General features: G+C 44.5%; 61 non-coding genes and 1 pseudogene across 61 annotated transcripts; all 62 read left to right on the forward strand.

Moving 5' to 3' along the window:
* The first annotated feature begins 51 nt into the window (after positions 1–51).
* Positions 52–170, forward strand: LOC145079037 (5S ribosomal RNA). Its single transcript, XR_013694565.1, has one exon. It is a non-coding gene; the product is annotated as a 5S ribosomal RNA (ribosomal RNA).
* A 231-nt stretch (positions 171–401) lies between these two features.
* LOC145077465 (5S ribosomal RNA) lies at positions 402–520 on the forward strand. The gene has a single exon (XR_013693212.1). It is a non-coding gene; the product is annotated as a 5S ribosomal RNA (ribosomal RNA).
* A 233-nt stretch (positions 521–753) lies between these two features.
* LOC145075682 (5S ribosomal RNA) lies at positions 754–872 on the forward strand. The gene has a single exon (XR_013692489.1). It is a non-coding gene; the product is annotated as a 5S ribosomal RNA (ribosomal RNA).
* Positions 873–1,148: 276 nt separating this feature from the next.
* LOC145076748 (5S ribosomal RNA) lies at positions 1,149–1,267 on the forward strand. The gene has a single exon (XR_013692792.1). It is a non-coding gene; the product is annotated as a 5S ribosomal RNA (ribosomal RNA).
* Positions 1,268–1,527: 260 nt separating this feature from the next.
* LOC145075685 (5S ribosomal RNA) lies at positions 1,528–1,646 on the forward strand. Its single transcript, XR_013692490.1, has one exon. It is a non-coding gene; the product is annotated as a 5S ribosomal RNA (ribosomal RNA).
* A 231-nt stretch (positions 1,647–1,877) lies between these two features.
* LOC145073350 (5S ribosomal RNA) lies at positions 1,878–1,996 on the forward strand. The gene has a single exon (XR_013691327.1). It is a non-coding gene; the product is annotated as a 5S ribosomal RNA (ribosomal RNA).
* Positions 1,997–2,229: 233 nt separating this feature from the next.
* Positions 2,230–2,348, forward strand: LOC145079554 (5S ribosomal RNA; annotated as a pseudogene).
* A 233-nt stretch (positions 2,349–2,581) lies between these two features.
* Positions 2,582–2,700, forward strand: LOC145074808 (5S ribosomal RNA). The gene has a single exon (XR_013692122.1). It is a non-coding gene; the product is annotated as a 5S ribosomal RNA (ribosomal RNA).
* A 239-nt stretch (positions 2,701–2,939) lies between these two features.
* LOC145079038 (5S ribosomal RNA) lies at positions 2,940–3,058 on the forward strand. The gene has a single exon (XR_013694566.1). It is a non-coding gene; the product is annotated as a 5S ribosomal RNA (ribosomal RNA).
* A 232-nt stretch (positions 3,059–3,290) lies between these two features.
* On the forward strand, positions 3,291–3,409 carry LOC145076079 (5S ribosomal RNA). Its single transcript, XR_013692585.1, has one exon. It is a non-coding gene; the product is annotated as a 5S ribosomal RNA (ribosomal RNA).
* Positions 3,410–3,643: 234 nt separating this feature from the next.
* On the forward strand, positions 3,644–3,762 carry LOC145085369 (5S ribosomal RNA). The gene has a single exon (XR_013699770.1). It is a non-coding gene; the product is annotated as a 5S ribosomal RNA (ribosomal RNA).
* Positions 3,763–4,031: 269 nt separating this feature from the next.
* On the forward strand, positions 4,032–4,150 carry LOC145075691 (5S ribosomal RNA). The gene has a single exon (XR_013692491.1). It is a non-coding gene; the product is annotated as a 5S ribosomal RNA (ribosomal RNA).
* Positions 4,151–4,383: 233 nt separating this feature from the next.
* On the forward strand, positions 4,384–4,502 carry LOC145078146 (5S ribosomal RNA). The gene has a single exon (XR_013693741.1). It is a non-coding gene; the product is annotated as a 5S ribosomal RNA (ribosomal RNA).
* A 233-nt stretch (positions 4,503–4,735) lies between these two features.
* On the forward strand, positions 4,736–4,854 carry LOC145079521 (5S ribosomal RNA). The gene has a single exon (XR_013695032.1). It is a non-coding gene; the product is annotated as a 5S ribosomal RNA (ribosomal RNA).
* Positions 4,855–5,087: 233 nt separating this feature from the next.
* Positions 5,088–5,206, forward strand: LOC145074815 (5S ribosomal RNA). Its single transcript, XR_013692124.1, has one exon. It is a non-coding gene; the product is annotated as a 5S ribosomal RNA (ribosomal RNA).
* Positions 5,207–5,446: 240 nt separating this feature from the next.
* LOC145079078 (5S ribosomal RNA) lies at positions 5,447–5,565 on the forward strand. The gene has a single exon (XR_013694604.1). It is a non-coding gene; the product is annotated as a 5S ribosomal RNA (ribosomal RNA).
* Positions 5,566–5,798: 233 nt separating this feature from the next.
* LOC145076083 (5S ribosomal RNA) lies at positions 5,799–5,917 on the forward strand. The gene has a single exon (XR_013692586.1). It is a non-coding gene; the product is annotated as a 5S ribosomal RNA (ribosomal RNA).
* A 235-nt stretch (positions 5,918–6,152) lies between these two features.
* Positions 6,153–6,271, forward strand: LOC145074555 (5S ribosomal RNA). Its single transcript, XR_013691905.1, has one exon. It is a non-coding gene; the product is annotated as a 5S ribosomal RNA (ribosomal RNA).
* A 250-nt stretch (positions 6,272–6,521) lies between these two features.
* Positions 6,522–6,640, forward strand: LOC145075705 (5S ribosomal RNA). Its single transcript, XR_013692493.1, has one exon. It is a non-coding gene; the product is annotated as a 5S ribosomal RNA (ribosomal RNA).
* A 231-nt stretch (positions 6,641–6,871) lies between these two features.
* Positions 6,872–6,990, forward strand: LOC145078157 (5S ribosomal RNA). The gene has a single exon (XR_013693751.1). It is a non-coding gene; the product is annotated as a 5S ribosomal RNA (ribosomal RNA).
* Positions 6,991–7,224: 234 nt separating this feature from the next.
* Positions 7,225–7,343, forward strand: LOC145079523 (5S ribosomal RNA). The gene has a single exon (XR_013695033.1). It is a non-coding gene; the product is annotated as a 5S ribosomal RNA (ribosomal RNA).
* Positions 7,344–7,576: 233 nt separating this feature from the next.
* On the forward strand, positions 7,577–7,695 carry LOC145074821 (5S ribosomal RNA). Its single transcript, XR_013692126.1, has one exon. It is a non-coding gene; the product is annotated as a 5S ribosomal RNA (ribosomal RNA).
* Positions 7,696–7,938: 243 nt separating this feature from the next.
* Positions 7,939–8,057, forward strand: LOC145079079 (5S ribosomal RNA). The gene has a single exon (XR_013694605.1). It is a non-coding gene; the product is annotated as a 5S ribosomal RNA (ribosomal RNA).
* A 233-nt stretch (positions 8,058–8,290) lies between these two features.
* Positions 8,291–8,409, forward strand: LOC145076088 (5S ribosomal RNA). Its single transcript, XR_013692588.1, has one exon. It is a non-coding gene; the product is annotated as a 5S ribosomal RNA (ribosomal RNA).
* Positions 8,410–8,644: 235 nt separating this feature from the next.
* LOC145085751 (5S ribosomal RNA) lies at positions 8,645–8,763 on the forward strand. The gene has a single exon (XR_013700142.1). It is a non-coding gene; the product is annotated as a 5S ribosomal RNA (ribosomal RNA).
* Positions 8,764–9,014: 251 nt separating this feature from the next.
* Positions 9,015–9,133, forward strand: LOC145075708 (5S ribosomal RNA). Its single transcript, XR_013692494.1, has one exon. It is a non-coding gene; the product is annotated as a 5S ribosomal RNA (ribosomal RNA).
* A 231-nt stretch (positions 9,134–9,364) lies between these two features.
* On the forward strand, positions 9,365–9,483 carry LOC145078168 (5S ribosomal RNA). The gene has a single exon (XR_013693762.1). It is a non-coding gene; the product is annotated as a 5S ribosomal RNA (ribosomal RNA).
* A 235-nt stretch (positions 9,484–9,718) lies between these two features.
* LOC145079524 (5S ribosomal RNA) lies at positions 9,719–9,837 on the forward strand. The gene has a single exon (XR_013695034.1). It is a non-coding gene; the product is annotated as a 5S ribosomal RNA (ribosomal RNA).
* Positions 9,838–10,069: 232 nt separating this feature from the next.
* Positions 10,070–10,188, forward strand: LOC145078805 (5S ribosomal RNA). The gene has a single exon (XR_013694336.1). It is a non-coding gene; the product is annotated as a 5S ribosomal RNA (ribosomal RNA).
* Positions 10,189–10,421: 233 nt separating this feature from the next.
* On the forward strand, positions 10,422–10,540 carry LOC145079080 (5S ribosomal RNA). The gene has a single exon (XR_013694606.1). It is a non-coding gene; the product is annotated as a 5S ribosomal RNA (ribosomal RNA).
* A 233-nt stretch (positions 10,541–10,773) lies between these two features.
* On the forward strand, positions 10,774–10,892 carry LOC145076091 (5S ribosomal RNA). The gene has a single exon (XR_013692589.1). It is a non-coding gene; the product is annotated as a 5S ribosomal RNA (ribosomal RNA).
* Positions 10,893–11,127: 235 nt separating this feature from the next.
* LOC145085752 (5S ribosomal RNA) lies at positions 11,128–11,246 on the forward strand. The gene has a single exon (XR_013700143.1). It is a non-coding gene; the product is annotated as a 5S ribosomal RNA (ribosomal RNA).
* A 249-nt stretch (positions 11,247–11,495) lies between these two features.
* On the forward strand, positions 11,496–11,614 carry LOC145075713 (5S ribosomal RNA). The gene has a single exon (XR_013692495.1). It is a non-coding gene; the product is annotated as a 5S ribosomal RNA (ribosomal RNA).
* Positions 11,615–11,845: 231 nt separating this feature from the next.
* LOC145078179 (5S ribosomal RNA) lies at positions 11,846–11,964 on the forward strand. The gene has a single exon (XR_013693773.1). It is a non-coding gene; the product is annotated as a 5S ribosomal RNA (ribosomal RNA).
* Positions 11,965–12,198: 234 nt separating this feature from the next.
* LOC145079525 (5S ribosomal RNA) lies at positions 12,199–12,317 on the forward strand. Its single transcript, XR_013695035.1, has one exon. It is a non-coding gene; the product is annotated as a 5S ribosomal RNA (ribosomal RNA).
* Positions 12,318–12,550: 233 nt separating this feature from the next.
* Positions 12,551–12,669, forward strand: LOC145074827 (5S ribosomal RNA). The gene has a single exon (XR_013692132.1). It is a non-coding gene; the product is annotated as a 5S ribosomal RNA (ribosomal RNA).
* A 238-nt stretch (positions 12,670–12,907) lies between these two features.
* Positions 12,908–13,026, forward strand: LOC145079039 (5S ribosomal RNA). Its single transcript, XR_013694567.1, has one exon. It is a non-coding gene; the product is annotated as a 5S ribosomal RNA (ribosomal RNA).
* Positions 13,027–13,257: 231 nt separating this feature from the next.
* Positions 13,258–13,376, forward strand: LOC145076810 (5S ribosomal RNA). The gene has a single exon (XR_013692812.1). It is a non-coding gene; the product is annotated as a 5S ribosomal RNA (ribosomal RNA).
* A 233-nt stretch (positions 13,377–13,609) lies between these two features.
* On the forward strand, positions 13,610–13,728 carry LOC145085370 (5S ribosomal RNA). The gene has a single exon (XR_013699771.1). It is a non-coding gene; the product is annotated as a 5S ribosomal RNA (ribosomal RNA).
* A 265-nt stretch (positions 13,729–13,993) lies between these two features.
* On the forward strand, positions 13,994–14,112 carry LOC145075717 (5S ribosomal RNA). The gene has a single exon (XR_013692497.1). It is a non-coding gene; the product is annotated as a 5S ribosomal RNA (ribosomal RNA).
* A 231-nt stretch (positions 14,113–14,343) lies between these two features.
* Positions 14,344–14,462, forward strand: LOC145078893 (5S ribosomal RNA). The gene has a single exon (XR_013694422.1). It is a non-coding gene; the product is annotated as a 5S ribosomal RNA (ribosomal RNA).
* A 234-nt stretch (positions 14,463–14,696) lies between these two features.
* On the forward strand, positions 14,697–14,815 carry LOC145079526 (5S ribosomal RNA). The gene has a single exon (XR_013695036.1). It is a non-coding gene; the product is annotated as a 5S ribosomal RNA (ribosomal RNA).
* Positions 14,816–15,048: 233 nt separating this feature from the next.
* On the forward strand, positions 15,049–15,167 carry LOC145074840 (5S ribosomal RNA). The gene has a single exon (XR_013692138.1). It is a non-coding gene; the product is annotated as a 5S ribosomal RNA (ribosomal RNA).
* A 239-nt stretch (positions 15,168–15,406) lies between these two features.
* LOC145079040 (5S ribosomal RNA) lies at positions 15,407–15,525 on the forward strand. Its single transcript, XR_013694568.1, has one exon. It is a non-coding gene; the product is annotated as a 5S ribosomal RNA (ribosomal RNA).
* Positions 15,526–15,756: 231 nt separating this feature from the next.
* Positions 15,757–15,875, forward strand: LOC145076814 (5S ribosomal RNA). Its single transcript, XR_013692813.1, has one exon. It is a non-coding gene; the product is annotated as a 5S ribosomal RNA (ribosomal RNA).
* Positions 15,876–16,108: 233 nt separating this feature from the next.
* On the forward strand, positions 16,109–16,227 carry LOC145085371 (5S ribosomal RNA). Its single transcript, XR_013699772.1, has one exon. It is a non-coding gene; the product is annotated as a 5S ribosomal RNA (ribosomal RNA).
* A 263-nt stretch (positions 16,228–16,490) lies between these two features.
* On the forward strand, positions 16,491–16,609 carry LOC145075722 (5S ribosomal RNA). The gene has a single exon (XR_013692498.1). It is a non-coding gene; the product is annotated as a 5S ribosomal RNA (ribosomal RNA).
* A 231-nt stretch (positions 16,610–16,840) lies between these two features.
* LOC145078895 (5S ribosomal RNA) lies at positions 16,841–16,959 on the forward strand. The gene has a single exon (XR_013694424.1). It is a non-coding gene; the product is annotated as a 5S ribosomal RNA (ribosomal RNA).
* A 234-nt stretch (positions 16,960–17,193) lies between these two features.
* On the forward strand, positions 17,194–17,312 carry LOC145079527 (5S ribosomal RNA). Its single transcript, XR_013695037.1, has one exon. It is a non-coding gene; the product is annotated as a 5S ribosomal RNA (ribosomal RNA).
* Positions 17,313–17,545: 233 nt separating this feature from the next.
* On the forward strand, positions 17,546–17,664 carry LOC145074848 (5S ribosomal RNA). Its single transcript, XR_013692139.1, has one exon. It is a non-coding gene; the product is annotated as a 5S ribosomal RNA (ribosomal RNA).
* Positions 17,665–17,903: 239 nt separating this feature from the next.
* Positions 17,904–18,022, forward strand: LOC145079081 (5S ribosomal RNA). The gene has a single exon (XR_013694607.1). It is a non-coding gene; the product is annotated as a 5S ribosomal RNA (ribosomal RNA).
* A 233-nt stretch (positions 18,023–18,255) lies between these two features.
* On the forward strand, positions 18,256–18,374 carry LOC145076094 (5S ribosomal RNA). The gene has a single exon (XR_013692590.1). It is a non-coding gene; the product is annotated as a 5S ribosomal RNA (ribosomal RNA).
* Positions 18,375–18,607: 233 nt separating this feature from the next.
* On the forward strand, positions 18,608–18,726 carry LOC145085372 (5S ribosomal RNA). Its single transcript, XR_013699773.1, has one exon. It is a non-coding gene; the product is annotated as a 5S ribosomal RNA (ribosomal RNA).
* Positions 18,727–18,988: 262 nt separating this feature from the next.
* On the forward strand, positions 18,989–19,107 carry LOC145075726 (5S ribosomal RNA). The gene has a single exon (XR_013692500.1). It is a non-coding gene; the product is annotated as a 5S ribosomal RNA (ribosomal RNA).
* Positions 19,108–19,338: 231 nt separating this feature from the next.
* LOC145078896 (5S ribosomal RNA) lies at positions 19,339–19,457 on the forward strand. Its single transcript, XR_013694425.1, has one exon. It is a non-coding gene; the product is annotated as a 5S ribosomal RNA (ribosomal RNA).
* Positions 19,458–19,691: 234 nt separating this feature from the next.
* On the forward strand, positions 19,692–19,810 carry LOC145079528 (5S ribosomal RNA). The gene has a single exon (XR_013695039.1). It is a non-coding gene; the product is annotated as a 5S ribosomal RNA (ribosomal RNA).
* A 233-nt stretch (positions 19,811–20,043) lies between these two features.
* On the forward strand, positions 20,044–20,162 carry LOC145074853 (5S ribosomal RNA). The gene has a single exon (XR_013692143.1). It is a non-coding gene; the product is annotated as a 5S ribosomal RNA (ribosomal RNA).
* A 239-nt stretch (positions 20,163–20,401) lies between these two features.
* LOC145079084 (5S ribosomal RNA) lies at positions 20,402–20,520 on the forward strand. The gene has a single exon (XR_013694609.1). It is a non-coding gene; the product is annotated as a 5S ribosomal RNA (ribosomal RNA).
* Positions 20,521–20,751: 231 nt separating this feature from the next.
* On the forward strand, positions 20,752–20,870 carry LOC145076821 (5S ribosomal RNA). The gene has a single exon (XR_013692815.1). It is a non-coding gene; the product is annotated as a 5S ribosomal RNA (ribosomal RNA).
* A 233-nt stretch (positions 20,871–21,103) lies between these two features.
* Positions 21,104–21,222, forward strand: LOC145085781 (5S ribosomal RNA). The gene has a single exon (XR_013700170.1). It is a non-coding gene; the product is annotated as a 5S ribosomal RNA (ribosomal RNA).
* Positions 21,223–21,485: 263 nt separating this feature from the next.
* LOC145075732 (5S ribosomal RNA) lies at positions 21,486–21,604 on the forward strand. Its single transcript, XR_013692501.1, has one exon. It is a non-coding gene; the product is annotated as a 5S ribosomal RNA (ribosomal RNA).
* A 231-nt stretch (positions 21,605–21,835) lies between these two features.
* Positions 21,836–21,954, forward strand: LOC145078898 (5S ribosomal RNA). The gene has a single exon (XR_013694426.1). It is a non-coding gene; the product is annotated as a 5S ribosomal RNA (ribosomal RNA).
* Positions 21,955–22,167: the final 213 nt, after the last annotated feature.

Below are 22,167 nucleotides of genomic sequence, written 5' to 3' on the forward strand. Positions count from 1 at the left end.
AAGGTTCTGCATTTTGTAACACATAAAAGCAATAAACATAGATACTATTTCGTGTGCGATCATACCAGCACTAATGCACCGAATCCCATCAGAACATCGCAGTTAAGCGAGCTTGGGCGAGAGTAGTACAAGGATGGGTGACCCCCTTGGAAGTGCTCGTGTTGCACCCTCTTTTTCGATGTCCGTTTACATTTTTTTTAACATTTTACGTGCGGTTTTTTGGTTTTTTTCCTTTCTTTCTGGCTATTTCTATGCTCGGGTGCCTTCCGGTTTATCGTTGATGGTTTTCGTATTTTTGGAACGGAGCCGATCGGTCACGTGGATCTCACGCCCCGCGTATAAAAACAAAGGAGATTCTGCATCTTGTAACACATAAAAGCAATAAACATGGATATTATTTTGGGTGTGATCATAACAACACTAATGCACCGGAACCCATCAGAACTCCGCAGTTAAGCGTGCTTGTACGAGAGTAGTACTAGGATGGGTGACCCCTTGGGAAGTCCTTGTTTTGCACCCCCCTTTTTTGTTGTCCTTTTGCGTTTTTTTTTACATTTTACATGCGGTTTTTTGGTTTGTTTTCCTTTCTTTCTTGCTATTTCTATGCTCGGGTGCCCTCTGGTTTATGGTTGATGGTTTTCGTATTTTTGTAACGGAGCCGATCGGTCACGTGGGTCCCACGCCCAGCGTACCAAAACAAAGGATGTTTTGCGTCTTGTAACAAATAAATGCAATAAACATGGATAGTATTTCGTGTGCGATCATACCAGCACTAATGCACCGAATCCCATCAGAACTCCGCAGTTAAGCGTGCTTGGGCGAGAGTAGTACAAGGATGGGTGACCCCTTGGGAAGTGCTCGTGTTGCACCTTCTTTTTCGTTGTCCGTTTGCATTTTTTTTTACATTTTACATGCTGTTTTTTGGTTTTTTTCCTTTCTTTCTGGTTGTTTCTATGCTCGGTTTTTTGGTTTGTTTTCCTTTCTTTCTTGCTAATTCTATGCTCGGGTGCCCTCCGGTTCATGGTTGATGGTTTTCGTATTTTTGAAACTGAGCCGATCAGTCACGTAGGTCCCACGCCCCGCGTACCAAAACAAAGGAAGTTCTGCGTCTGGTAACACATAAAAGCAATGAACATGGATAGTATTTCGGGTGCGATCATACCAGCACTAATGCACCGGATCCCATCAGAATTCCGCAGTTAAGCGTGCTTGGGCGAGAGTAGTACTAGGATTGGTGACCCCCTGGTAAGTCCTCGTTTTGCACCCCCCCCCCCCCCTTTTTAGTTTGTCCGTTTGCGTTTTTTTTTTTTTTTTTTTTTTTTTTTACATTTTGCGTGCGGTTTTTTGTTTTTTTTTCCTTTCTTTCTTGCTATTTCTATGCTCGGGTGCCCTCTGGTTTATGGTTGATGGTTTTCGTTTTTTTGTAACGGAGCCGATCGGTCACGTGGGTCCCACGCCCAGCGTACCAAAACAAAGGATGTTCTGCGTCTTGTAACACATAAATGCAATAAACATGGATAGTATTTCGTGTGCGATCATACCAGCACTAATGCACCGAATCCCATCAGAACTCCGCAGTTAAGCGTGCTTGGGCGAGAGTAGTACAAGGATGGGTGACCCCTTGGGAAGTGCTCGTGTTGCACCTTCTTTTTCGTTGTCCGTTTGCATTTTTTTTTACATTTTACATGCTGTTTTTTGGTTTTTTTCCTTTCTTTCTGGCTGTTTCTATGCTCGTGTGCCTTCCGGTTTATGGTTGATGGTTTTCGTATTTTTGGAACGGAGCTGATCCGTCACATGGATCCCACGCCCCGCGTACAAAAACAAAGGAGATTATGCGTCTTGTAACACATAAAAGCAATTAACGTGGATATTATTTTGGGTGTGATCATAACAGCACTAATGCACCGGATCCTATCAGAACTCCGCAGTTAAGCGTGCTTGGGCGAGATTAGTACTAGGATGGGTGACCCCCTGGGAAGTCCTCGTGTTGCGCCCCCTTTTTCGTTGTCCGTTTGCGTTTTTTTTTTCCATTTTACGTGCGGTTTTTAGGTTTTTTTTCCTTTCTTTCTTGCTATTTCTATGCTCGGGTTCCCTCCGGTTCATGGTTCATGGTTTTCGTATTTTTGGAACGGAGCCGATCGGTCACTTGGGTCCCACGCCCCGCGTACCAAAACAAAGTAGGCTCTGCGTCTTGTAACACATAAAAGCAATAAACATGGATAGTGTTTCGTGTGCTATCATACCAGCACTAATGCACCGAATCCCATCAGAACTCCGCAGTTAAGTGTGCTTGGGCGAGAGTAGTACAAGGATGGGTGACCCCCTGGGATATGCTCGTGTTGCACCATCTTTTTCGTTGTCCGTTTGCATTTTTTTTTTACATTTTACGTGCGGTTTTTTGGTTTTTTATCCTTTCTTTCTTGCTATTTCTATGCTCGGGTGCCCTCCGGTTCATGGTTCATGGTTTTCGTATTTTTGGAACGGAGCCGATCGGTCACGTGGGTCCCACGCCCCGCATACCAAAACAAAGTAGGTTCTGCGTCTTGTAACACATAAAAACAATAAACAGGGATACTATTTCGTGTGCTATCATACCAGCACTAATGCACCGGATCCCATCAGAACTCCGCAATTAAGCGTGCTTGGGCGAGAGTAGTACTAGGATTGGTGACCCCCTGGGAAGTCCTCGTGTTGCACCCCCCTTTTTAGTTTGTCCGTTTGCGTTTTTTTTTTTTTTTACATTTTACGTGCGGTTTTTTGTTTTTTTTCCTTTCTTTCTTGCTACTTCTATGCTCGGGTGCCCTCCGGTTCATGGTTCATGATTTTCGTATTTTTGGAACTGAGTCGATCGGTCACATGGGTCCCACGCCCCGCGTACCTAAACAAAGAAGGTTCTGCATTTTGTAACACATAAAAGCAATAAACATAGATACTATTTCGTGTGCGATCATACCAGCACTAATGCACCGAATCCCATCAGAACATCGCAGTTAAGCGAGCTTGGGCGAGAGTAGTACAAGGATGGGTGACCCCCTTGGAAGTGCTCGTGTTGCACCCTCTTTTTCGATGTCCGTTTGCATTTTTTTTTAACATTTTACGTGCGGTTTTTTGGTTTATTTCCTTTCTTTCTGGCTATTTCTATGCTCGGGTGCCTTCCGGTTTATCGTTGATGGTTTTCGTATTTTTGGAACGGAGCCGATCGGTCACGTGGATCCCACGCCCCGCGTATAAAAACAAAGGAGATTCTGCATCTTGTAACACATAAAAGCAATAAACATGGATATTATTTTGGGTGTGATCATAACAACACTAATGCACCGGAACCCATCAGAACTCCGCAGTTAAGCGTGCTTGTACGAGAGTAGTACTAGGATGGGTGACCCCTTGGGAAGTCCTCGTTTTGCACCCCCCTTTTTCGTTGTCCGTTTGCGTTTTTTTTTTACATTTTACATGCGGTTTTTTGGTTTGTTTTCCTTTCTTTCTTGCTATTTCTATGCTCGGGTGCCCTCCGGTTCATGGTTGATGGTTTTCGTATTTTTGGAACTGAGCCGATCAGTCACGTAGGTCCCACGCCCCACGTACCAAAACAAAGGAAGTTCTGCGTCTGGTAACACATAAAAGCAATGAACATGGATAGTATTTCGGGTGCGATCATACCAGCACTAATGCACCGGATCCCATCAGAATTCCGCAGTTAAGCGTGCTTGGGCGAGAGTAGTACTAGGATTGGTGACCCCCTGGGAAGTCCTCGTGTTGCACCCCCCCTTTTTAGTTTGTCCGTTTGCGTTTTTTTTTTTTTTTTTTTTTTTTTTTTTTTTTTTTTTTTACATTTTGCGTGCGGTTTTTTGTTTTTTTTTTTCCCTTTCTTTCTTGCTATTTCTATGCTCGGGTGCCCTCTGGTTTATGGTTGATGGTTTTCGTTTTTTTGTAACGGAGCCGATCAGTCACGTGGGTCCCACGCCCAGCGTACCAAAACAAAGGATGTTCTGCGTCTTGTAACACATAAATGCAATAAACATGGATAGTATTTCGTGTGCGATCATACCAGCACTAATGCACCGAATCCCATCAGAACTCCGCAGTTAAGCGTGCTTGGGCGAGAGTAGTACAAGGATGGGTGACCCCTTGGGAAGTGCTCGTGTTGCACCTTCTTTTTCGTTGTCCGTTTGCATTTTTTTTTTTACATTTTACATGCTGTTTTTTGGTTTTTTTCCTTTCTTTCTGGCTGTTTCTATGCTCGTGTGCCTTTCGGTTTATGGTTGATGGTTTTCGTATTTTTGGAACGGAGCTGATCCGTCACGTGGATCCCACGCCCCGCGTACAAAAACAAAGGAGATTATGCGTCTTGTAACACATAAAAGCAATAAACGTGGATATTATTTTAGGTGTGATCATAACAGCACTAATGCACCGGATCCTATCAGAACTCTGCAGTTAAGCGTGCTTGGGCGAGATTAGTACTAGGATGGGTGACCCCCTGGGAAGTCCTCGTGTTGCGCCCCCTTTTTCGTTGTCCGTTTGCGTTTTTTTTTTCCATTTTACGTGCGGTTTTTAGGTTTTTTTTCCTTTCTTTCTTGCTATTTCTATGCTCGGGTTCCCTCCGGTTCATGGTTCATGGTTTTCGTATTTTTGGAACGGAGCCGATCGGTCACTTGGGTCCCACGCCCCGCGTACCAAAACAAAGTAGGCTCTGCGTCTTGTAACACATAAAAGCAATAAACATGGATAGTGTTTCGTGTGCTATCATACCAGCACTAATGCACCGAATCCCATCAGAACTCCGCAGTTAAGTGTGCTTGGGCGAGAGTAGTACAAGGATGGGTGACCCCCTGGGATGTGCTCGTGTTGCACCATCTTTTTCGTTGTCCGTTTGCATTTTTTTTTTACATTTTACGTGCGGTTTTTTGGTTTTTTATCCTTTCTTTCTTGCTATTTCTATGCTCGGGTGCCCTCCGGTTCATGGTTCATGGTTTTCTTATTTTTGGAACGGAGCCGATCGGTCACATGGGTCCCACGCCCCGCAAACCAAAACAAAGTAGGTTCTGCGTCTTGTAACACATAAAAACAATAAACAGGGATACTATTTCGTGTGCTATCATACCAGCACTAATGCACCGGATCCCATCAGAACTCCGCAATTAAGCGTGCTTGGGCGAGAGTAGTACTAGGATTGGTGACCCCCTGGGAAGTCCTCGTGTTGCACCCCCCTTTTTAGTTTGTCCGTTTGCGTTTTTTTTTTTTTTTTACATTTTACGTGCGGTTTTTTGTTTTTTTTCCTTTCTTTCTTGCTACTTCTATGCTCGGGTGCCCTCCGGTTCATGGTTCATGGTTTTCGTATTTTTGGAACTGAGTCGATCGGTCACATGGGTCCCATGCCCCGCGTACCAAAACAAAGAAGGTTCTGCATTTTGTAACACATAAAAGCAATAAACATAGATACTATTTCGTGTGCAATCATACCAGCACTAATGCACCGAATCCCATCAGAACATCGCAGTTAAGCGAGCTTGGGCGAGAGTAGTACAAGGATGGGTGACCCCCTTGGAAGTGCTCGTGTTGCACCCTCTTTTTCGATGTCCGTTTGCATTTTTTTTAACATTTTACGTGCGGTTTTTTGGTTTTTTTTTCCTTTCTTTCTGGCTATTTCTATGCTCGGGTGCCTTCCGGTTTATCGTTGATGGTTTTCGTATTTTTGGAACGGAGCCGATCGGTCACGTGGATCCCACGCCCCGCGTATAAAAACAAAGGAGATTCTGCATCTTGTAACACATAAAAACAATAAACATGGATATTATTTTGGGTGTGATCATAACAACACTAATGCACCGGAACCCATCAGAACTCCGCAGTTAAGCGTGCTTGTACGAGAGTAGTACTAGGATGGGTGACCCCTTGGGAAGTCCTCGTTTTGCACCCCCCCTTTTTCGTTGTCCGTTTGCGTTTTTTTTTTACATTTTACATGCGGTTTTTTGGTTTGTTTTCCTTTCTTTCTTGCTATTTCTATGCTCGGGTGCCCTCCGGTTCATGGTTGATGGTTTTCGTATTTTTGGAACTGAGCCGATCAGTCACGTAGGTCCCACGCCCCGCGTACCAAAACAAAGGAAGTTCTGCGTCTGGTAACACATAAAAGCAATGAACATGGATAGTATTTCGGTTGCGATCATACCAGCACTAATGCACCGGATCCCATCAGAATTCCGCAGTTAAGCGTGCTTGGGCGAGAGTAGTACTAGGATTGATGACCCCCTGGGAAGTCCTCGTGTTGCACCCCCCCCTTTTTAGTTTGTCCGTTTGCGTTTTTTTTTTTTTTTTTTTTTTACATTTTACGTGCGGTTTTTTGTTTTTTTTTCCCTTTCTTTCTTGCTATTTCTATGCTCGGGTGCCCTCTGGTTTATGGTTGATGGTTTTCGTTTTTTTGTAACGGAGCCGATCGGTCACGTGGGTCCCACGCCCAGCGTACCAAAACAAAGGATGTTCTGCGTCTTGTAACACATAAATGCAATAAACATGGATAGTATTTCGTGTGCGATCATACCAGCACTAATGCACCGAATCCCATCAGAACTCCGCAGTTAAGCGTGCTTGGGCGAGAGTAGTACAAGGATGGGTGACCCCTTGGGAAGTGCTCGTGTTGCACCTTCTTTTTCGTTGTCCGTTTGCATTTTTTTTTACATTTTACATGCTGTTTTTTGGTTTTTTTCCTTTCTTTCTGGCTGTTTCTATGCTCGTGTGCCTTTCGGTTTATGGTTGATGGTTTTCGTATTTTTGGAACGGAGCTGATCCGTCACGTGGATCCCACGCCCCGCGTACAAAAACAAAGGAGATTATGCGTCTTGTAACACATAAAAGCAATAAACGTGGATATTATTTTAGGTGTGATCATAACAGCACTAATGCACCGGATCCTATCAGAACTCTGCAGTTAAGCGTGCTTGGGCGAGATTAGTACTAGGATGGGTGACCCCCTGGGAAGTCCTCGTGTTGCGCCCCCTTTTTCGTTGTCCGTTTGCGTTTTTTTTTTTCCATTTTACGTGCGGTTTTTAGGTTTTTTTTCCTTTCTTTCTTGCTATTTCTATGCTCGGGTTCCCTCCGGTTCATGGTTCATGGTTTTCGTATTTTTGGAACGGAGCCGATCGGTCACTTGGGTCCCACGCCCCGCGTACCAAAACAAAGTAGGCTCTGCGTCTTGTAACACATAAAAGCAATAAACATGGATAGTGTTTCGTGTGCTATCATACCAGCACTAATGCACCGAATCCCATCAGAACTCCGCAGTTAAGTGTGCTTGGGCGAGAGTAGTACAAGGATGGGTGACCCCCTGGGATGTGCTCGTGTTGCACCATCTTTTTCGTTGTCCGTTTGCATTTTTTTTTTACATTTTACGTGCGGTTTTTTGGTTTTTTATCCTTTCTTTCTTGCTATTTCTATGCTCGGGTGCCCTCCGGTTCATGGTTGATGGTTTTCGTATTTTTGGAACGGAGCCGATCGGTCACATGGGTCCCACGCCCCGCAAACCAAAACAAAGTAGGTTCTGCGTCTTGTAACACATAAAAACAATAAACAGGGATACTATTTCGTGTGCTATCATACCAGCACTAATGCACCGGATCCCATCAGAACTCCGCAATTAAGCGTGCTTGGGCGAGAGTAGTACTAGGATTGGTGACCCCCTGGGAAGTCCTCGTGTTGCACCCCCCTTTTTAGTTTGTCCGTTTGCGTTTTTTTTTTTTTTTTTTTACATTTTACGTGCGGTTTTTTGTTTTTTTTCCTTTCTTTCTTGCTACTTCTATGCTCGGGTGCCCTCCGGTTCATGGTTCATGGTTTTCGTATTTTTGGAACTGAGTCGATCGGTCACATGGGTCCCATGCCCTGCGTACCAAAACAAAGAAGGTTCTGCATTTTGTAACACATAAAAGCAATAAACATAGATACTATTTCGTGTGCAATCATACCAGCACTAATGCACCGAATCCCATCAGAACATCGCAGTTAAGCGAGCTTGGGCGAGAGTAGTACAAGGATGGGTGACCCCCTTGGAAGTGCTCGTGTTGCACCCTCTTTTTCGATGTCCGTTTGCATTTTTTTTAACATTTTACGTGCGGTTTTTTGGTTTTTTTTTCCTTTCTTTCTGGCTATTTCTATGCTCGGGTGCCTTCCGGTTTATCGTTGATGGTTTTCGTATTTTTGGAACGGAGCCGATCGGTCACGTGGATCCCACGCCCCGCGTATAAAAACAAAGGAGATTCTGCATCTTGTAACACATAAAAGCAATAAACATGGATATTATTTTGGGTGTGATCATAACAACACTAATGCACCGGAACCCATCAGAACTCCGCAGTTAAGCGTGCTTGTACGAGAGTAGTACTAGGATGGGTGACCCCTTGGGAAGTCCTCGTTTTGCACCCCCCCTTTTTCGTTGTCCGTTTGCGTTTTTTTTTTACATTTTACATGCGGTTTTTTGGTTTGTTTTCCTTTCTTTCTTGCTATTTCTATGCTCGGGTGCCCTCCGGTTCATGGTTGATGGTTTTCGTATGTTTGGAACTGAGCCGATCAGTCACGTAGGTCCCACGCCCCGCGTACCAAAACAAAGGAAGTTCTGCGTCTGGTAACACATAAAAGCAATGAACATGGATAGTATTTCGGGTGCGATCATACCAGCACTAATGCACCGGATCCCATCAGAATTCCGCAGTTAAGCGTGCTTGGGCGAGAGTAGTACTAGGATTGATGACCCCCTGGGAAGTCCTCGTGTTGCACCCCCCCCTTTTTAGTTTGTCCGTTTGCGTTTTTTTTTTTTTTTTTTTTTTTACATTTTACGTGCGGTTTTTTGTTTTTTTTTCCCTTTCTTTCTTGCTATTTCTATGCTCGGGTGCCCTCTGGTTTATGGTTGATGGTTTTCGTTTTTTTGTAACGGAGCCGATCGGTCACGTGGGTCCCACGCCCAGCGTACCAAAACAAAGGATGTTCTGTGTCTTGTAACACATAAATGCAATAAACATGGATAGTATTTCGTGTGCGATCATACCAGCACTAATGCACCGAATCCCATCAGAACTCCGCAGTTAAGCGTGCTTGGGCGAGAGTAGTACAAGGATGGGTGACCCCTTGGGAAGTGCTCGTGTTGCACCTTCTTTTTCGTTGTCCGTTTGCATTTTTTTTTACATTTTACATGCTGTTTTTTGGTTTTTTTCCTTTCTTTCTGGCTGTTTCTATGCTCGTGTGCCTTTCGGTTTATGGTTGATGGTTTTCGTATTTTTGGAACGGAGCTGATCCGTCACGTGGATCCCACGCCCCGCGTACAAAAACAAAGGAGATTATGCGTCTTGTAACACATAAAAGCAATAAACGTGGATATTATTTTAGGTGTGATCATAACAGCACTAATGCACCGGATCCTATCAGAACTCTGCAGTTAAGCGTGCTTGGGCGAGATTAGTACTAGGATGGGTGACCCCCTGGGAAGTCCTCGTGTTGCGCCCCCTTTTTCGTTGTCCGTTTGCGTTTTTTTTTTTTCCATTTTACGTGCGGTTTTTAGGTTTTTTTTCCTTTCTTTCTTGCTATTTCTATGCTCGGGTTCCCTCCGGTTCATGGTTCATGGTTTTCGTATTTTTGGAACGGAGCCGATCGGTCACTTGGGTCCCACGCCCCGCGTACCAAAACAAAGTAGGCTCTGCGTCTTGTAACACATAAAAGCAATAAACATGGATAGTGTTTCGTGTGCTATCATACCAGCACTAATGCACCGAATCCCATCAGAACTCCGCAGTTAAGTGTGCTTGGGCGAGAGTAGTACAAGGATGGGTGACCCCCTGGGATGTGCTCGTGTTGCACCATCTTTTTCGTTGTCCGTTTGCATTTTTTTTTTACATTTTACGTGCGGTTTTTTGGTTTTTTATCCTTTCTTTCTTGCTATTTCTATGCTCGGGTGCCTCCGGTTCATGGTTCATGGTTTTCGTATTTTTGGAACGGAGCCGATCGGTCACATGGGTCCCACGCCCCGCATACCAAAACAAAGTAGGTTCTGCGTCTTGTAACACATAAAAACAATAAACAGGGATACTATTTCGTGTGCTATCATACCAGCACTAATGCACCGGATCCCATCAGAACCCCGCAATTAAGCGTGCTTGGGCGAGAGTAGTACTAGGATTGGTGACCCCCTGGGAAGTCCTCGTGTTGCACCCCCCTTTTTAGTTTGTCCGTTTGCGTTTTTTTTTACATTTTACGTGCGGTTTTTTGTTTTTTTTCCTTTCTTTCTTGCTACTTCTATGCTCGGGTGCCCTCCGGTTCATGGTTCATGGTTTTCGTATTTTTGGAACTGAGTCGATCGGTCACATGGGTCCCATGCCCCGCGTACCAAAACAAAGAAGGTTCTGCATTTTGTAACACATAAAAGCAATAAACATAGATACTATTTCGTGTGCAATCATACCAGCACTAATGCACCGAATCCCATCAGAACATCGCAGTTAAGCGAGCTTGGGCGAGAGTAGTACAAGGATGGGTGACCCCCTTGGAAGTGCTCGTGTTGCACCCTCTTTTTCGATGTCCGTTTGCATTTTTTTTAACATTTTACGTGCGGTTTTTTGGTTTTTTTTTCCTTTCTTTCTGGCTATTTCTATGCTCGGGTGCCTTCCGGTTTATCGTTGATGGTTTTCGTATTTTTGGAACGGAGCCGATCGGTCACGTGGATCCCACGCCCCGCGTATAAAAACAAAGGAGATTCTGCATCTTGTAACACATAAAAGCAATAAACATGGATATTATTTTGGGTGTGATCATAACAACACTAATGCACCGGAACCCATCAGAACTCCGCAGTTAAGCGTGCTTGTACGAGAGTAGTACTAGGATGGGTGACCCCTTGGGAAGTCCTCGTTTTGCACCCCCCCTTTTTCGTTGTCCGTTTGCGTTTTTTTTTTACATTTTACATGCGGTTTTTTGGTTTGTTTTCCTTTCTTTCTTGCTATTTCTATGCTCGGGTGCCCTCCGGTTCATGGTTGATGGTTTTCGTATTTTTGGAACTGAGCCGATCAGTCACGTAGGTCCCACGCCCCGCGTACCAAAACAAAGGAAGTTCTGCGTCTGGTAACACATAAAAGCAATGAACATGGATAGTATTTCGGGTGCGATCATACCAGCACTAATGCACCGGATCCCATCAGAATTCCGCAGTTAAGCGTGCTTGGGCGAGAGTAGTACTAGGATTGATGACCCCCTGGGAAGTCCTCGTGTTGCACCCCCCCCTTTTTAGTTTGTCCGTTTGCGTTTTTTTTTTTTTTTTTTTTTACATTTTACGTGCGGTTTTTTGTTTTTTTTTCCCTTTCTTTCTTGCTATTTCTATGCTCGGGTGCCCTCTGGTTTATGGTTGATGGTTTTCGTTTTTTTGTAACGGAGCCGATCGGTCACGTGGGTCCCACGCCCAGCGTACCAAAACAAAGGATGTTCTGCGTCTTGTAACACATAAATGCAATAAACATGGATAGTATTTCGTGTGCGATCATACCAGCACTAATGCACCGAATCCCATCAGAACTCCGCAGTTAAGCGTGCTTGGGCGAGAGTAGTACAAGGATGGGTGACCCCTTGGGAAGTGCTCGTGTTGCACCTTCTTTTTCGTTGTCCGTTTGCATTTTTTTTTACATTTTACATGCTGTTTTTTGGTTTTTTTCCTTTCTTTCTGGCTGTTTCTATGCTCGTGTGCCTTTCGGTTTATGGTTGATGGTTTTCGTATTTTTGGAACGGAGCTGATCCGTCACGTGGATCCCACGCCCCGCGTACAAAAACAAAGGAGATTATGCGTCTTGTAACACATAAAAGCAATAAACGTGGATATTATTTTAGGTGTGATCATAACAGCACTAATGCACCGGATCCTATCAGAACTCTGCAGTTAAGCGTGCTTGGGCGAGATTAGTACTAGGATGGGTGACCCCCTGGGAAGTCCTCGTGTTGCGCCCCCTTTTTCGTTGTCCGTTTGCGTTTTTTTTTTTCCATTTTACGTGCGGTTTTTAGGTTTTTTTTCCTTTCTTTCTTGCTATTTCTATGCTCGGGTTCCCTCCGGTTCATGGTTCATGGTTTTCGTATTTTTGGAACGGAGCCGATCGGTCACTTGGGTCCCACGCCCCGCGTACCAAAACAAAGTAGGCTCTGCGTCTTGTAACACATAAAAGCAATAAACATGGATAGTGTTTCGTGTGCTATCATACCAGCACTAATGCACCGAATCCCATCAGAACTCCGCAGTTAAGTGTGCTTGGGCGAGAGTAGTACAAGGATGGGTGACCCCCTGGGATGTGCTCGTGTTGCACCATCTTTTTCGTTGTCCGTTTGCATTTTTTTTTTACATTTTACGTGCGGTTTTTTGGTTTTTTATCCTTTCTTTCTTGCTATTTCTATGCTCGGGTGCCCTCCGGTTCATGGTTCATGGTTTTCGTATTTTTGGAACGGAGCCGATCGGTCACATGGGTCCCACGCCCCGCAAACCAAAACAAAGTAGGTTCTGCGTCTTGTAACACATAAAAACAATAAACAGGGATACTATTTCGTGTGCTATCATACCAGCACTAATGCACCGGATCCCATCAGAACTCCGCAATTAAGCGTGCTTGGGCGAGAGTAGTACTAGGATTGGTGACCCCCTGGGAAGTCCTCGTGTTGCACCCCCCTTTTTAGTTTGTCCGTTTGCGTTTTTTTTTTTTTTACATTTTACGTGCGGTTTTTTGTTTTTTTTCCTTTCTTTCTTGCTACTTCTATGCTCGGTTGCCCTTCGGTTCATGGTTCATGGTTTTCGTATTTTTGGAACTGAGTCGATCGGTCATATGGGTCCCATGCCCCGCGTACCAAAACAAAGAAGGTTCTGCATTTTGTAACACATAAAAGCAATAAACATAGATACTCTTTCGTGTGCGATCATACCAGCACTAATGCACCGAATCCCATCAGAACATCGCAGTTAAGCGAGCTTGGGCGAGAGTAGTACAAGGATGGGTGACCCCCTTGGAAGTGCTCGTGTTGCACCCTCTTTTTCGATGTCCGTTTGCATTTTTTTTAACATTTTACGTGCGGTTTTTTGGTTTTTTTCCTTTCTTTCTGGCTATTTATATGCTCGGGTGCCTTCCGGTTTATCGTTGATGGTTTTCGTATTTTTGGAACGGAGCCGATCGGTCACGTGGATTCCACGCACCGCGTATAAAAACAAAGGAGATTCTGCATCTTGTAACACATAAAAGCAATAAACATGGATATTATTTTGGGTGTGATCATAACAACACTAATGCACCGGAACCCATCAGAACTCCGCAGTTAAGCGTGCTTGTACGAGAGTAGTACTACGATGGGTGACCCCTTGGGAAGTCCTCGTTTTGCACCCCCCTTTTTCGTTGTCCGTTTGCGTTTTTTTTTACATTTTACATGCGGTTTTTTGGTTTGTTTTCCTTTCTTTCTAGCTATTTCTATGCTCGGGTGCCCTCCGGTTCATGGTTGATGGTTTTCGTATTTTTGGAACTGAGCCGATCAGTCACGTAGGTCCCACGCCCCGCGTACCAAAACAAAGGAAGTTCTGCGTCTGGTAACACATAAAAGCAATGAACATGGATAGTATTTCGGGTGCGATCATACCAGCACTAATGCACCGGATCCCATCAGAATTCCGCAGTTAAGCGTGCTTGGGCGAGAGTAGTACTAGGATTGGTGACCCCCTGGGAAGTCCTCGTGTTGCACCCCCCTTTTTAGTTTGTCCGTTTGCGTTGTTTTTTTTTTTTTTTTTTTTTTTTTTTTTTTTTTTACATTTTACGTGCGGTTTTTTGTTTTTTTTTTCCCTTTCTTTCTTGCTATTTCTATGCTCGGGTGCCCTCTGGTTTATGGTTGATGGTTTTCGTTTTTTTGTAACGGAGCCGATCGGTCACGTGGGTCCCACGCCCAGCGTACCAAAACAAAGGATGTTCTGCGTCTTGTAACACATAAATGCAATAAACATGGATAGTATTTCGTGTGCGATCATACCAGCACTAATGCACCGAATCCCATCAGAACTCCGCAGTTAAGCGTGCTTGGGCGAGAGTAGTACAAGGATGGGTGACCCCTTGGGAAGTGCTCGTGTTGCACCTTCTTTTTCGTTGTCCGTTTGCATTTTTTTTTACATTTTACATGCTGTTTTTTGGTTTTTTTCCTTTCTTTCTGGCTGTTTCTATGCTCGTGTGCCTTCCGGTTTATGGTTGATGGTTTTCGTATTTTTGGAACGGAGCTGATCCGTCACGTGGATCCCACGCCCCGCGTACAAAAACAAAGGAGATTATGCGTCTTGTAACACATAAAAGCAATAAACGTGGATATTATTTTAGGTGTGATCATAACAGCACTAATGCACCGGATCCTATCAGAACTCGGCAGTTAAGCGTGCTTGGGCGAGATTAGTACTAGGATGGGTGACCCCCTGGGAAGTCCTCGTGTTGCGCCCCCTTTTTCGTTGTCCGTTTGCGTCTTTTTTTTTCCATTTTACGTGCGGTTTTTAGGTTTTTTTTCCTTTCTTTCTTGCTATTTCTATGCTCGGGTTCCCTCCGGTTCATGGTTCATGGTTTTCGTATTTTTGGAACGGAGCCGATCGGTCACTTGGGTCCCACGCCCCGCGTACCAAAACAAAGTAGGCTCTGCGTCTTGTAACACATAAAAGCAATAAACATGGATAGTGTTTCGTGTGCTATCATACCAGCACTAATGCACCGAATCCCATCAGAACTCCGCAGTTAAGTGTGCTTGGGCGAGAGTAGTACAAGGATGGGTGACCCCCTGGGATGTGCTCGTGTTGCACCATCTTTTTCGTTGTCCGTTTGCATTTTTTTTTTACATTTTACGTGCGGTTTTTTGGTTTTTTATCCTTTCTTTCTTGCTATTTCTATGCTCGGGTGCCCTCCGGTTCATGGTTCATGGTTTTCGTATTTTTGGAACGGAGCCGATCGGTCACATGGGTCCCACGCCCCGCAAACCAAAACAAAGTAGGTTCTGCGTCTTGTAACACATAAAAACAATAAACAGGGATACTATTTCGTGTGCTATCATACCAGCACTAATGCACCGGATCCCATCAGAACTCCGCAATTAAGCGTGCTTGGGCGAGAGTAGTACTAGGATTGGTGACCCCCTGGGAAGTCCTCGTGTTGCACCCCCCTTTTTAGTTTGTCCGTTTGCGTTTTTTTTTTTTTTTACATTTTACGTGCGGTTTTTTGTTTTTTTTCCTTTCTTTCTTGCTACTTCTATGCTCGGTTGCCCTTCGGTTCATGGTTCATGGTTTTCGTATTTTTGGAACTGAGTCGATCGGTCATATGGGTCCCATGCCCCGCGTACCAAAACAAAGAAGGTTCTGCATTTTGTAACACATAAAAGCAATAAACATAGATACTCTTTCGTGTGCGATCATACCAGCACTAATGCACCGAATCCCATCAGAACATCGCAGTTAAGCGAGCTTGGGCGAGAGTAGTACAAGGATGGGTGACCCCCTTGGAAGTGCTCGTGTTGCACCCTCTTTTTCGATGTCCGTTTGCATTTTTTTTAACATTTTACGTGCGGTTTTTTGGTTTTTTTCCTTTCTTTCTGGCTATTTATATGCTCGGGTGCCTTCCGGTTTATCGTTGATGGTTTTCGTATTTTTGGAACGGAGCCGATCGGTCACGTGGATCCCACGCACCGCGTATAAAAACAAAGGAGATTCTGCATCTTGTAACACATAAAAGCAATAAACATGGATATTATTTTGGGTGTGATCATAACAACACTAATGCACCGGAACCCATCAGAACTCCGCAGTTAAGCGTGCTTGTACGAGAGTAGTACTACGATGGGTGACCCCTTGGGAAGTCCTCGTTTTGCACCCCCCTTTTTCGTTGTCCGTTTGCGTTTTTTTTTACATTTTACATGCGGTTTTTTGGTTTGTTTTCCTTTCTTTCTAGCTATTTCTATGCTCGGGTGCCCTCCGGTTCATGGTTGATGGTTTTCGTATTTTTGGAACTGAGCCGATCAGTCACGTAGGTCCCACGCCCCGCGTACCAAAACAAAGGAAGTTCTGCGTCTGGTAACACATAAAAGCAATGAACATGGATAGTATTTCGGGTGCGATCATACCAGCACTAATGCACCGGATCCCATCAGAATTCCGCAGTTAAGCGTGCTTGGGCGAGAGTAGTACTAGGATTGGTGACCCCCTGGGAAGTCCTCGTGTTGCACCCCCCTTTTTAGTTTGTCCGTTTGCGTTTTTTTTTTTTTTTTTTTTTTTTTTTTTTTTTTTTACATTTTACGTGCGGTTTTTTGTTTTTTTTTTCCCTTTCTTTCTTGCTATTTCTATGCTCGGGTGCCCTCTGGTTTATGGTTGATGGTTTTCGTTTTTTTGTAACGGAGCCGATCGGTCACGTGGGTCCCACGCCCAGCGTACCAAAACAAAGGATGTTCTGCGTCTTGTAACACATAAATGCAATAAACATGGATAGTATTTCGTGTGCGATCATACCAGCACTAATGCACCGAATCCCATCAGAACTCCGCAGTTAAGCGTGCTTGGGCGAGAGTAGTACAAGGATGGGTGACCCCTTGGGAAGTGCTCGTGTTGCACCTTCTTTTTCGTTGTCCGTTTGCATTTTTTTTTACATTTTACATGCTGTTTTTTGGTTTTTTTCCTTTCTTTCTGGCTGTTTCTATGCTCGTGTGCCTTCCGGTTTATGGTTGATGGTTTTCGTATTTTTGGAACGGAGCTGATCCGTCACGTGGATCCCACGCCCCGCGTACAAAAACAAAGGAGATTATGCGTCTTGTAACACATAAAAGCAATAAACGTGGATATTATTTTAGGTGTGATCATAACAGCACTAATGCACCGGATCCTATCAGAACTCGGCAGTTAAGCGTGCTTGGGCGAGATTAGTACTAGGATGGGTGACCCCCTGGGAAGTCCTCGTGTTGCGCCCCCTTTTTCGTTGTCCGTTTGCGTCTTTTTTTTTCCATTTTACGTGCGGTTTTTAGGTTTTTTTTCCTTTCTTTCTTGCTATTTCTATGCTCGGGTTCCCTCCGGTTCATGGTTCATGGTTTTCGTATTTTTGGAACGGAGCCGATCGGTCACTTGGGTCCCACGCCCCGCGTACCAAAACAAAGTAGGCTCTGCGTCTTGTAACACATAAAAGCAATAAACATGGATAGTGTTTCGTGTGCTATCATACCAGCACTAATGCACCGAATCCCATCAGAACTCCGCAGTTAAGTGTGCTTGGGCGAGAGTAGTACAAGGATGGGTGACCCCCTGGGATGTGCTCGTGTTGCACCATCTTTTTCGTTGTCCGTTTGCATTTTTTTTTTACATTTTACGTGCGGTTTTTTGGTTTTTTATCCTTTCTTTCTTGCTATTTCTATGCTCGGGTGCCCTCCGGTTCATGGTTCATGGTTTTCGTATTTTTGGAACGGAGCCGATCGGTCACATGGGTCCCACGCCCCGCAAACCAAAACAAAGTAGGTTCTGCGTCTTGTAACACATAAAAACAATAAACAGGGATACTATTTCGTGTGCTATCATACCAGCACTAATGCACCGGATCCCATCAGAACTCCGCAATTAAGCGTGCTTGGGCGAGAGTAGTACTAGGATTGGTGACCCCCTGGGAAGTCCTCGTGTTGCACCCCCCTTTTTAGTTTGTCCGTTTGCGTTTTTTTTTTTTTTTACATTTTACGTGCGGTTTTTTGTTTTTTTTCCTTTCTTTCTTGCTACTTCTATGCTCGGGTGCCCTCCGGTTCATGGTTCATGGTTTTCGTATTTTTGGAACTGAGTCGATCGGTCACATGGGTCCCATGCCCTGCGTACCAAAACAAAGAAGGTTCTGCATTTTGTAACACATAAAAGCAATAAACATAGATACTATTTCGTGTGCAATCATACCAGCACTAATGCACCGAATCCCATCAGAACATCGCAGTTAAGCGAGCTTGGGCGAGAGTAGTACAAGGATGGGTGACCCCCTTGGAAGTGCTCGTGTTGCACCCTCTTTTTCGATGTCCGTTTGCATTTTTTTTAACATTTTACGTGCGGTTTTTTGGTTTTTTTTTCCTTTCTTTCTGGCTATTTCTATGCTCGGGTGCCTTCCGGTTTATCGTTGATGGTTTTCGTATTTTTGGAACGGAGCCGATCGGTCACGTGGATCCCACGCACCGCGTATAAAAACAAAGGAGATTCTGCATCTTGTAACACATAAAAGCAATAAACATGGATATTATTTTGGGTGTGATCATAACAACACTAATGCACCGGAACCCATCAGAACTCCGCAGTTAAGCGTGCTTGTACGAGAGTAGTACTAGGATGGGTGACCCCTTGGGAAGTCCTCGTTTTGCACCCCCCTTTTTCGTTGTCCGTTTGCGTTTTTTTTTACATTTTACATGCGGTTTTTTGGTTTGTTTTCCTTTCTTTCTAGCTATTTCTATGCTCGGGTGCCCTCCGGTTCATGGTTGATGGTTTTCGTATTTTTGGAACTGAGCCGATCAGTCACGTAGGTCCCACGCCCCGCGTACCAAAACAAAGGAAGTTCTGCGTCTGGTAACACATAAAAGCAATGAACATGGATAGTATTTCGGGTGCGATCATACCAGCACTAATGCACCGGATCCCATCAGAATTCCGCAGTTAAGCGTGCTTGGGCGAGAGTAGTACTAGGATTGGTGACCCCCTGGGAAGTCCTCGTGTTGCACCCCCCTTTTTAGTTTGTCCGTTTGCGTTTTTTTTTTTTTTTTTTTTTTTTTTTTTTTTTTTACATTTTACGTGCGGTTTTTTGTTTTTTTTTTCCCTTTCTTTCTTGCTATTTCTATGCTCGGGTGCCCTCTGGTTTATGGTTGATGGTTTTCGTTTTTTTGTAACGGAGCCGATCGGTCACGTGGGTCCCACGCCCAGCGTACCAAAACAAAGGATGTTCTGCGTCTTGTAACACATAAATGCAATAAACATGGATAGTATTTCGTGTGCGATCATACCAGCACTAATGCACCGAATCCCATCAGAACTCCGCAGTTAAGCGTGCTTGGGCGAGAGTAGTACAAGGATGGGTGACCCCTTGGGAAGTGCTCGTGTTGCACCTTCTTTTTCGTTGTCCGTTTGCATTTTTTTTTACATTTTACATGCTGTTTTTTGGTTTTTTTCCTTTCTTTCTGGCTGTTTCTATGCTCGTGTGCCTTCCGGTTTATGGTTGATGGTTTTCGTATTTTTGGAACGGAGCTGATCCGTCACGTGGATCCCACGCCCCGCGTACAAAAACAAAGGAGATTATGCGTCTTGTAACACATAAAAGCAATAAACGTGGATATTATTTTAGGTGTGATCATAACAGCACTAATGCACCGGATCCTATCAGAACTCGGCAGTTAAGCGTGCTTGGGCGAGATTAGTACTAGGATGGGTGACCCCCTGGGAAGTCCTCGTGTTGCGCCCCCTTTTTCGTTGTCCGTTTGCGTCTTTTTTTTTCCATTTTACGTGCGGTTTTTAGGTTTTTTTTCCTTTCTTTCTTGCTATTTCTATGCTCGGGTTCCCTCCGGTTCATGGTTCATGGTTTTCGTATTTTTGGAACGGAGCCGATCGGTCACTTGGGTCCCACGCCCCGCGTACCAAAACAAAGTAGGCTCTGCGTCTTGTAACACATAAAAGCAATAAACATGGATAGTGTTTCGTGTGCTATCATACCAGCACTAATGCACCGAATCCCATCAGAACTCCGCAGTTAAGTGTGCTTGGGCGAGAGTAGTACAAGGATGGGTGACCCCCTGGGATGTGCTCGTGTTGCACCATCTTTTTCGTTGTCCGTTTGCATTTTTTTTTTACATTTTACGTGCGGTTTTTTGGTTTTTTATCCTTTCTTTCTTGCTATTTCTATGCTCGGGTGCCCTCCGGTTCATGGTTCATGGTTTTCGTATTTTTGGAACGGAGCCGATCGGTCACATGGGTCCCACGCCCCGCAAACCAAAACAAAGTAGGTTCTGCGTCTTGTAACACATAAAAACAATAAACAGGGATACTATTTCGTGTGCTATCATACCAGCACTAATGCACCGGATCCCATCAGAACTCCGCAATTAAGCGTGCTTGGGCGAGAGTAGTACTAGGATTGGTGACCCCCTGGGAAGTCCTCGTGTTGCACCCCCCTTTTTAGTTTGTCCGTTTGCGTTTTTTTTTTTTTTTACATTTTACGTGCGGTTTTTTGTTTTTTTTCCTTTCTTTCTTGCTACTTCTATGCTCGGGTGCCCTCCGGTTCATGGTTCATGGTTTTCGTATTTTTGGAACTGAGTCGATCGGTCACATGGGTCCCATGCCCTGCGTACCAAAACAAAGAAGGTTCTGCATTTTGTAACACATAAAAGCAATAAACATAGATACTATTTCGTGTGCAATCATACCAGCACTAATGCACCGAATCCCATCAGAACATCGCAGTTAAGCGAGCTTGGGCGAGAGTAGTACAAGGATGGGTGACCCCCTTGGAAGTGCTCGTGTTGCACCCTCTTTTTCGATGTCCGTTTGCATTTTTTTTAACATTTTACGTGCGGTTTTTTGGTTTTTTTCCTTTCTTTCTGGCTATTTATATGCTCGGGTGCCTTCCGGTTTATCGTTGATGGTTTTCGTATTTTTGGAACGGAGCCGATCGGTCACGTGGATCCCACGCACCGCGTATAAAAACAAAGGAGATTCTGCATCTTGTAACACATAAAAGCAATAAACATGGATATTATTTTGGGTGTGATCATAACAACACTAATGCACCGGAACCCATCAGAACTCCGCAGTTAAGCGTGCTTGTACGAGAGTAGTACTACGATGGGTGACCCCTTGGGAAGTCCTCGTTTTGCACCCCCCTTTTTCGTTGTCCGTTTGCGTTTTTTTTTACATTTTACATGCGGTTTTTTGGTTTGTTTTCCTTTCTTTCTAGCTATTTCTATGCTCGGGTGCCCTCCGGTTCATGGTTGATGGTTTTCGTATTTTTGGAACTGAGCCGATCAGTCACGTAGGTCCCACGCCCCGCGTACCAAAACAAAGGAAGTTCTGCGTCTGGTAACACATAAAAGCAATGAACATGGATAGTATTTCGGGTGCGATCATACCAGCACTAATGCACCGGATCCCATCAGAATTCCGCAGTTAATCGTGCTTGGGCGAGAGTAGTACTAGGATTGGTGACCCCCTGGGAAGTCCTCGTGTTGCACCCCCCTTTTTAGTTTGTCCGTTTGCGTTTTTTTTTTTTTTTTTTTTTTTTTTTTTTTTTTTTACATTTTACGTGCGGTTTTTTGTTTTTTTTTTCCCTTTCTTTCTTGCTATTTCTATGCTCGGGTGCCCTCTGGTTTATGGTTGATGGTTTTCGTTTTTTTGTAACGGAGCCGATCGGTCACGTGGGTCCCACGCCCAGCGTACCAAAACAAAGGATGTTCTGCGTCTTGTAACACATAAATGCAATAAACATGGATAGTATTTCGTGTGCGATCATACCAGCACTAATGCACCGAATCCCATCAGAACTCCGCAGTTAAGCGTGCTTGGGCGAGAGTAGTACAAGGATGGGTGACCCCTTGGGAAGTGCTCGTGTTGCACCTTCTTTTTCGTTGTCCGTTTGCATTTTTTTTTACATTTTACATGCTGTTTTTTGGTTTTTTTCCTTTCTTTCTGGCTGTTTCTATGCTCGTGTGCCTTCCGGTTTATGGTTGATGGTTTTCGTATTTTTGGAACGGAGCTGATCCGTCACGTGGATCCCACGCCCCGCGTACAAAAACAAAGGAGATTATGCGTCTTGTAACACATAAAAGCAATAAACGTGGATATTATTTTAGGTGTGATCATAACAGCACTAATGCACCGGATCCTATCAGAACTCGGCAGTTAAGCGTGCTTGGGCGAGATTAGTACTAGGATGGGTGACCCCCTGGGAAGTCCTCGTGTTGCGCCCCCTTTTTCGTTGTCCGTTTGCGTCTTTTTTTTTCCATTTTACGTGCGGTTTTTAGGTTTTTTTTCCTTTCTTTCTTGCTATTTCTATGCTCGGGTTCCCTCCGGTTCATGGTTCATGGTTTTCGTATTTTTGGAACGGAGCCGATCGGTCACTTGGGTCCCACGCCCCGCGTACCAAAACAAAGTAGGCTCTGCGTCTTGTAACACATAAAAGC

Source organism: Lactuca serriola, chromosome 1, assembly GCF_051521515.1.
Source record: "Lactuca serriola cultivar US96UC23 chromosome 1, Lser_US96UC23_V15, whole genome shotgun sequence".
NCBI classification, from domain to species: domain Eukaryota; kingdom Viridiplantae; phylum Streptophyta; class Magnoliopsida; order Asterales; family Asteraceae; genus Lactuca; species Lactuca serriola.